Raw genomic sequence first — 7,021 nt, 5'->3', positions numbered from 1 at the left:
TGAGCCTGGAGCAGCTGCATCTCATCCTGGCAGGCACATCCCCAGCTCAGGGCGGGTGGCTTCACAGGGATATTTAATAAGACAAAGCTTTCTGTTTTCATCTGTCTGGGAAGCCCACAGTGGGAGGAGTGAGGTGTGAATAACTAAAAAATGTCCTTTTGGAGATGCCAAAGAGGAATTCCTCGGTGAAAACTCAACCAAATCCACCAATTCCTGAACAGCACCAGAGAGAACCTGAGCACTCTCCTCCCAGTGCGCCTTGGTGGGTCAATATGTTCACTAACATTTTGAAAATACAAAGGAGATACCAAGTCTTGTGTGAATTTTCAGTCAGAAAAGCTACAATCTCTTTTGCTCTACAATCCCTTCTGCTCTTGCCAGCACCAGCCAAGCTCCTGAATAGAGCTGGATGATATTTGCATCCTGTCTGATGGCAACAGCAAAGTCCTTATGAGCAGCATCCGGTCCGTCTGCCAAGTCTGAGCCGGTCCTTTGCTGAATTAATAGTAGATAACTTTCCAAGTGCTGTGAGCCTCGGCCGTGCCACCAGCGAGGATGCTCTGCAGCACGGGAGTGGTATCTCCAGGAAGCACGCGAGCAGCCGGCTGGTATTTGTTGTCGAATTGTTGATATGTAAGCAGGGAGCATGCTGCGCATTTAAATCACTTTCACACTAAATTTGGAACAGAAATCATTAAATATTTATTGTGCGCCTAAAATACAGCTCGAGCGTCCTACTTACTGATATTACATATTAATTCACATAGATTTTGCGGTACTGATGATGCGTTTATTTAAAAGTGGTGACTCTGAGGCATTCATTACGATTGTGCTGTTTAATAAGAAGTGAGATTCGTGTCCCCATAGGAACTCCATCTCGTCAGTTCTGTAAACCTGAGGAAGTGATTCGTGCAAAGTGAAATTCAAGGGCTCATAATTACTGGGAAAAAAAGCCTTAGCTGGAATTTCTTAGTGATCCGTTGCAAACCAGTAAAATCAGCCCTTCCAGAATAAAAACACCCCAAAGCCTATAAGAAATGATGAGTTATTTCCTTAACGGTGGGAGGATGTGCATTCAGAGGAGCAATCAGTCAGCCAGAGCATAATAGCTACAGATCGACTACTACCTTCTTCAGTTGCTGAAGACCGGAAGAAAAACTACTGCAGGAAAGTGATAACTAAGTAAATACACCTTGACTTGCAGCGACCCTGGGGTTTGCAGTCAGGCACTGAATGGCAGCAGCAATCCACCCCAGGTTTTGCAGGAGCCCTATGCTTGCCGGAATAGATCAGCTGCAATTATTTCCAGGCTCTGGGCTAGCAGAGTAGAGTGCATTTAATAGAGCTCCTTGTTCCTCCTATTGCAATAAGACTCAGTCATTTTTAATTACAGACGCCTCAAAAGCTGGGAGCCAGCGCTGACTGGGCAGCAAAATATTGTTACAATCTGCTCGCTGGTGTTTGGAAAGGATTTTGGTGCTGAATCTGCCATGGATGTGATGCTGCCAGTCTGGCCAGAAAGTGGAGATAAGCAGCTCGCTGGTGGCTTTTGCTGAGTAGCTGCAGCATCGAGTCTGCCCTCTTTCAGGACCTGCTAGGTGAGGCTAATTTGGCGTTACTTATTTTAACACCTGGTCTAACAAACCCTTTGAAGTGGCTGCAAAAACCTGAGCCAGTGCCCGGGCCAAGAGCCTGGATGTTCCTGCATCCCAGCAGGAACGGGCACTGCCCCAGTCTCAGGAGCAGGGCAGAGGGCCAGGACATGCAGCACATCTCTACCTCTTGCCCCATGCTATCAGAGAACGCAATTCAACCCCGTCTCCTCTGCCGTGACGTGCCTCTCATCGGCCGTTATCCCTTCTCTCCCTGTTGCAGGCTGTGGCAGGAGCTCTCATTTCCTTGCAGATGCTCCTCAGGTCTAGAGAGCAGCACACAGCACCCACAAAGGGGAAGGTTTAGGTGAGGAGAGACACAGCCAAACAGCATCTCAGGAGACATTTTGGAGAGGCTGGCATGCTTTCCCAGAGCATCTTCAAACACATGACCCATAAATAGATTAAGAGGTGACCTCATTGCAAGCCCCAGTTTTCCGGCAGCATGGTGTGGGGCACACTGCTCTCCTCGCCAGCAGGCAGCTGTGCAGAGCAGGATGCAGACAACTCACCTGCCTTGTGATCTGAGGAAATGGCTTTGCTAGTCCTTGCTGCTGCCTGCCCTCACTTCCAGAGCCTTTGTAGGGACAACTTATGAAGTCACTCAAGAGGCTTTGGGCTGTGGGGATGCTGCAAGATACTGAGGGTGTTCAGCACTAGCTAGACCAGAATTCAGTCTCACAAAGAGGACAGGTGGCTTGGAGCAGCAACTCCCTGACTACCAGGGCCACGAGTGCTGTCCCCAAGGTCCCCTTCCAGTACAAGTCTCCAATGAAGTGGTTATATTGCTAGCCACCTGCCCCACTGTGAAGGATACGGGTGGCTGCCCTTTGAGATAACAACTTGCAAAAGATAAGCAAAATGTCTTGCCTGTGTTGTAAATCAGGGAGCCCTTTGCCGCAATGATCCATGCACAGGGCAGGGAGGGGGCTGAGTGAATGCACCAGCATGAGGAATGCCGAGGTGCAGCCGGGGCCGGTGCAAGAGCCAGGCATGCCACTGCCACAGCCAGGTCTGCTGTGCTAGCTTCTCCATCCCAAGTCCCTGTGTCGAGGGCTTGAGCAAGGCCAGCATTCTCCCTGCCCTCACTTGCTCCTGCTGCAGCCAGCAGCCCAATGTAAATATTAGCTGAGTCTGCGTGAACAGGTGAAAAGAGCACTGTTTTAAGCCCTTCTGTTTGGGAGGCACAGTAATCTATATAACGCTGTTACCAAGAAACGGGGATTGTTTTCTGTTCTATTTTAGGAAACCGTGAAACAACCGGAGCCTCAGACATACCAGGATTTCTCTTTCCCTCCCGTAAATTAGCGTTAGTACCAAGCAGCAGCATTTCACAGTGGCATTCTGCAGCTGCAGACCAGACCCTATTTATGTCTACACAAGGATGTGCTGCTGGAACCTCCAGCTCGCACGCTCCTGTAATTCCACACTGCTCTGTAACGTACCCAGATGCAAGGTGCACACCATCCAGGTCCTCACTATGAGCATCCAAGGACATCACAGTGAGTCCTCGGGAGGAGGCATCATTTGCTACCTGTACCACAGTGTAAGCAAGGCTGGCCCTCAGTGCCTCCTCTTCTTCTTCAGTTGCTGCTGAAATTTCCCATTTGAATGAACTGGGAGATCTTTCTGTATTTAAGGAGACTTTTTGCCATCTCTTTTGGCTCTTTGCTTTCCTTCCCATGTCGCCTGCTACTATATAAAATCCAGACTTGTATCGCAAAATTGCAATTCCAAAATGAGAGGCCCAGCTGAGCAAACATTTATTCCACATTTTGACCACGTGCTGCCAAAGGGCCGGGGCTGTGGTGAGCTACAGCCAGGAGAACAAACACTGTCAGATGTGCGACTCCTGGACATGCCATGAGCAGCAGCCTGCAGGCAATGTCTGACTGCTCAGGGGCTGGCACTGGGCAGCACCGTGCCCACGTCTTCACCACCTAGAATCAGCTCATCCTGAATCCCACCAAGGCCCCTCACACCTTACAGCACTTTCAGATTGGCATCCTGCAGGCATAAGGCACTTTTGTCTGAAAACATCAGAGCTGGGCAGGAGGTAGCAGTGCATTAGGTGCAGAGCTGCCTCCAGTGGGTGCACCCAGCACCAGCAGCATGCCTCGCTTTCCAGCCCCACTGGTATGTGCAGAGCAAGGGACTTCACGTGCCCAAGGGGGACCTCAGCTGAGGTAATAAACAGCAGAAGGGATGCACTTTCTTTTCTCTTCTAGACCATCTCCATAACTCACTGTCATTGGCGTGTGCACGTTTTACAAAGGTGCTAACTGCTTCCAGCTTTCATAAATACGCTGGCTCAGCCCTGTAACAGGGATTAATAAAAGGAGAGCGGGTTTTCTTGTTTTTCATGCAAATGTGAGCCTCCCTGTGGGAGCTATTCAGTTAAGCTCTCCCAGGTGGCAGCTATAAATGAAGTTTACTCTTTTGGAGGGTTTCTTCCGCACCGTTTGGTCCTGCCAGCTTGAGTGCAGAGGCAGTATGAGGTGGTGCCTCGTACACAGGCACAGTATTTCCAGTGCTGAGGCCTCGGCTTCAGCTCTGATTTCTTTACAGTCATTTCTACAAATCATTACCTACACAGATTTCCCGCATCTAATGGGAATAAATGGAGAGGGATACAGTGATTTCTTCGAGTATCAGCAAGCTCTTCCATTTGACACTGTACAAAATGGAAACAAATTTGAAATATTTCACAAAATACTTCAAATATCCTTCTACCTGGGCTGCTTCCAATATCAGAGGCCACTTGAGATCTCCTGGCTCTGGCCAGGGGAGGTGTGCAGGGTTATTTCCTCCTGGGATGATGCAGGCAGTCCCAGGTGCATCTGTATTTGCTGCTCCCTGTTTGTCATGTAATCAGGAGCAGGCACGGAGTTCGGCTATTTCCACACAGGGTGCATTTCCTCTTACTGGAAGACACAAGAGAGATGGAAATGCAGGCTCTTTGGAAATCATTAGGTAATTATTCTGGAAAGTGTTTCAGAAGAAGCAATTAATTCATGATGCTGGGAACAACTAGATAGGGGCAGATCTGGATCCTGCTCTGACGTAAGAGTCTAGAAAGAGCCATGGGCTTTGCAGCTCTGTTGCGTCTTGAAAACAAACTGCGCAACATTCTGCATCCTTCTAATCCAAACCGTGTCCTGGACAAACAGAAATGCACACCAGTATAATATCAGAAATGGCTTAGCTAATGCTCTCATTTGTCTACATTTACCCACTCATAGTGGGTAATTACTCAATTACCCACAATGAAATATTTCCACTGGAAGTTACACATACATAACTTGCATGATGGCTCCACTTGCGCTGTTCTCTTCCCACAGGAAACAGACAACAGTACCTATTGCAAGGCTGCTCTGCTGGCTCATGCAGCATGTTTTGGGCAGTGCTTTTTGATGCAAAATTCAGGGTTTTCATGCCATTTGTACTTTTAACAGGGGACCTTAGTGTTCTCTCCTCATGCCACCCTTGCAGCAATGGAGCTGGAGCGGGGGTGCAGATTAGGATCTCCCGAAGTCCCAGATCAACCTTAGCTCCTGCAAAAGTGTCTAGAGGCCTAAGAGTTTTTGACTTTGTTCTTTCCTTTATACAGGAAAAAAACATTGATGCTGTAGCTGTATGCTCAGCTACAACAACCAGGACAATTGCTCTAAGGGGCATGTGTCCCTGCTTTGCTGGACCAGCAGCACTTCCCATGAACCTTACCTAATCCTTGCCTGATGTCTAGCCAGACCCTGTCAAGCATATCCAATTTCAAAATTATCCAGTGAGCAAAATCTCACCCACTGAAGGATAAATATAATTCTGAAAGCTCCTAAAGAAGAACATTTTTGGAGGGGGGGAGGGAAGTGATTGTGTGTATCTATTTCGCATCAATTAATTTAAGAAATCTTTTCTGACAATCTGTCAGAAGAGTCAATCTGTCTCTGTAGAAAGATAGGCAATGTCTGTGATGTTCCTACCAGCAAAAGTTGTTTCTGTCACCCCCAGCTGCTTTTTTTCCCTATGATTCCATCTCTTCTCAGTACTTCCAGCCACTGAACCAGATCAAAACTCACCACTGAGAGAAACCTTTTCATAAAAAATGGTCCAATTTTCCTCTGATCATCTTAGTTTCATTGCTGTCATGTCTGGGACAGGGAAGACAACGGTCTCAAACATCTACCCCCTAAACTACAAGGGAAAGCACCCATAGGAAGAAACTTCTTCATTCTCCAATACAAGAAACAGTCTTTTTTTCTTGAAAATCCCGAAGACAAAGTCTTGTTGTGGAATTACATATACCATTATAGACACTGGTGTCATTAATTCTGTTTGTTTTGTTTTTTTTTTCAGTTGGCACACCTAGAGTCGGGGCAATGAAGTTTTTTTGGATAGATAATATTTTTTAAAAAAGCATAATTGAAAAAAATAAAAGCACTTTGCAGAGGAAAAAATCCTTGAGATGTTCTCAGCATCACATTAATGATGTAAAAGCCTACAGGCCAAGCAAAATGCCCCATGGCCACAAATCAGTGTTTGCCTCCTCTGAGAAGTGACAGCCATTTACCAACATGTGTAACAGGTGGTGGCTGTTTTGACATTTCCAGCAGAAGCACTACTAATTAAGCAGAAAAAGAAATAAACTTTGAAAACAGCCACCCACCACAAACACGCATGTATAAGCAAACAAAGCCTCAATCAGATCTGGAAAGCACCAAAAATTAAAGTATCAAACACACGCAGCGTCTTCACTGATTCATCCCCAAAAGCTGCTCCTGGAAATCTGTCCAGCTCTTCAAATCATAGCATCATAATGACTGGAAAAGACCTCACACATCAAGTCCAAATGTGGACCAGTCCCCATCACGCCCATTAACCAAGTCCCGCAGTGCTAATTAGTGACCCAGGTCGGATGGGGCCCTGGGCAGCCTGATCTAGGAGGGGGCAACCAGCCCATCGATGATCTGCAGGGTCTCTTCCAACGCAATCACTCTACCATGGAATTACAGAAGCACCAAGGTTGGAAAAGGCCTACAAGATTGTTTACGAGTGTATGATCTGCACGACCTCGTGTGCTGGCCACGGGGACACCGTGGGGTCAGTGTTATGTGGCTGTGGGGACACTGTGGTAGCTGCGTGTGGCCGTGAGGACAAGGCGTGTCAGCGTGTGGCCGTGGAGACGCGCAGAACGCGGCCTCCACTCGCCTCTCCTCACATAGCGGCCATGGCGGCAACCGCGCCTCGCCGGCCCCCACCGGGCATGCGCAAGGGGCCGCCGGCGCGCTCCCTCCCTCGCGGCGCTCCCTCCTCTCCTCTCCTCTCCTCTCCGCGCCGTGCAGCACCGCGGCCAGCGCCCGCCGAGCTGTGCG

The sequence above is a fragment of the Numida meleagris genome, chromosome 11 (assembly GCF_002078875.1).
Source record: "Numida meleagris isolate 19003 breed g44 Domestic line chromosome 11, NumMel1.0, whole genome shotgun sequence".
Classification (NCBI taxonomy): domain Eukaryota; kingdom Metazoa; phylum Chordata; class Aves; order Galliformes; family Numididae; genus Numida; species Numida meleagris.
This window is presented reverse-complemented; position numbering follows the sequence as displayed.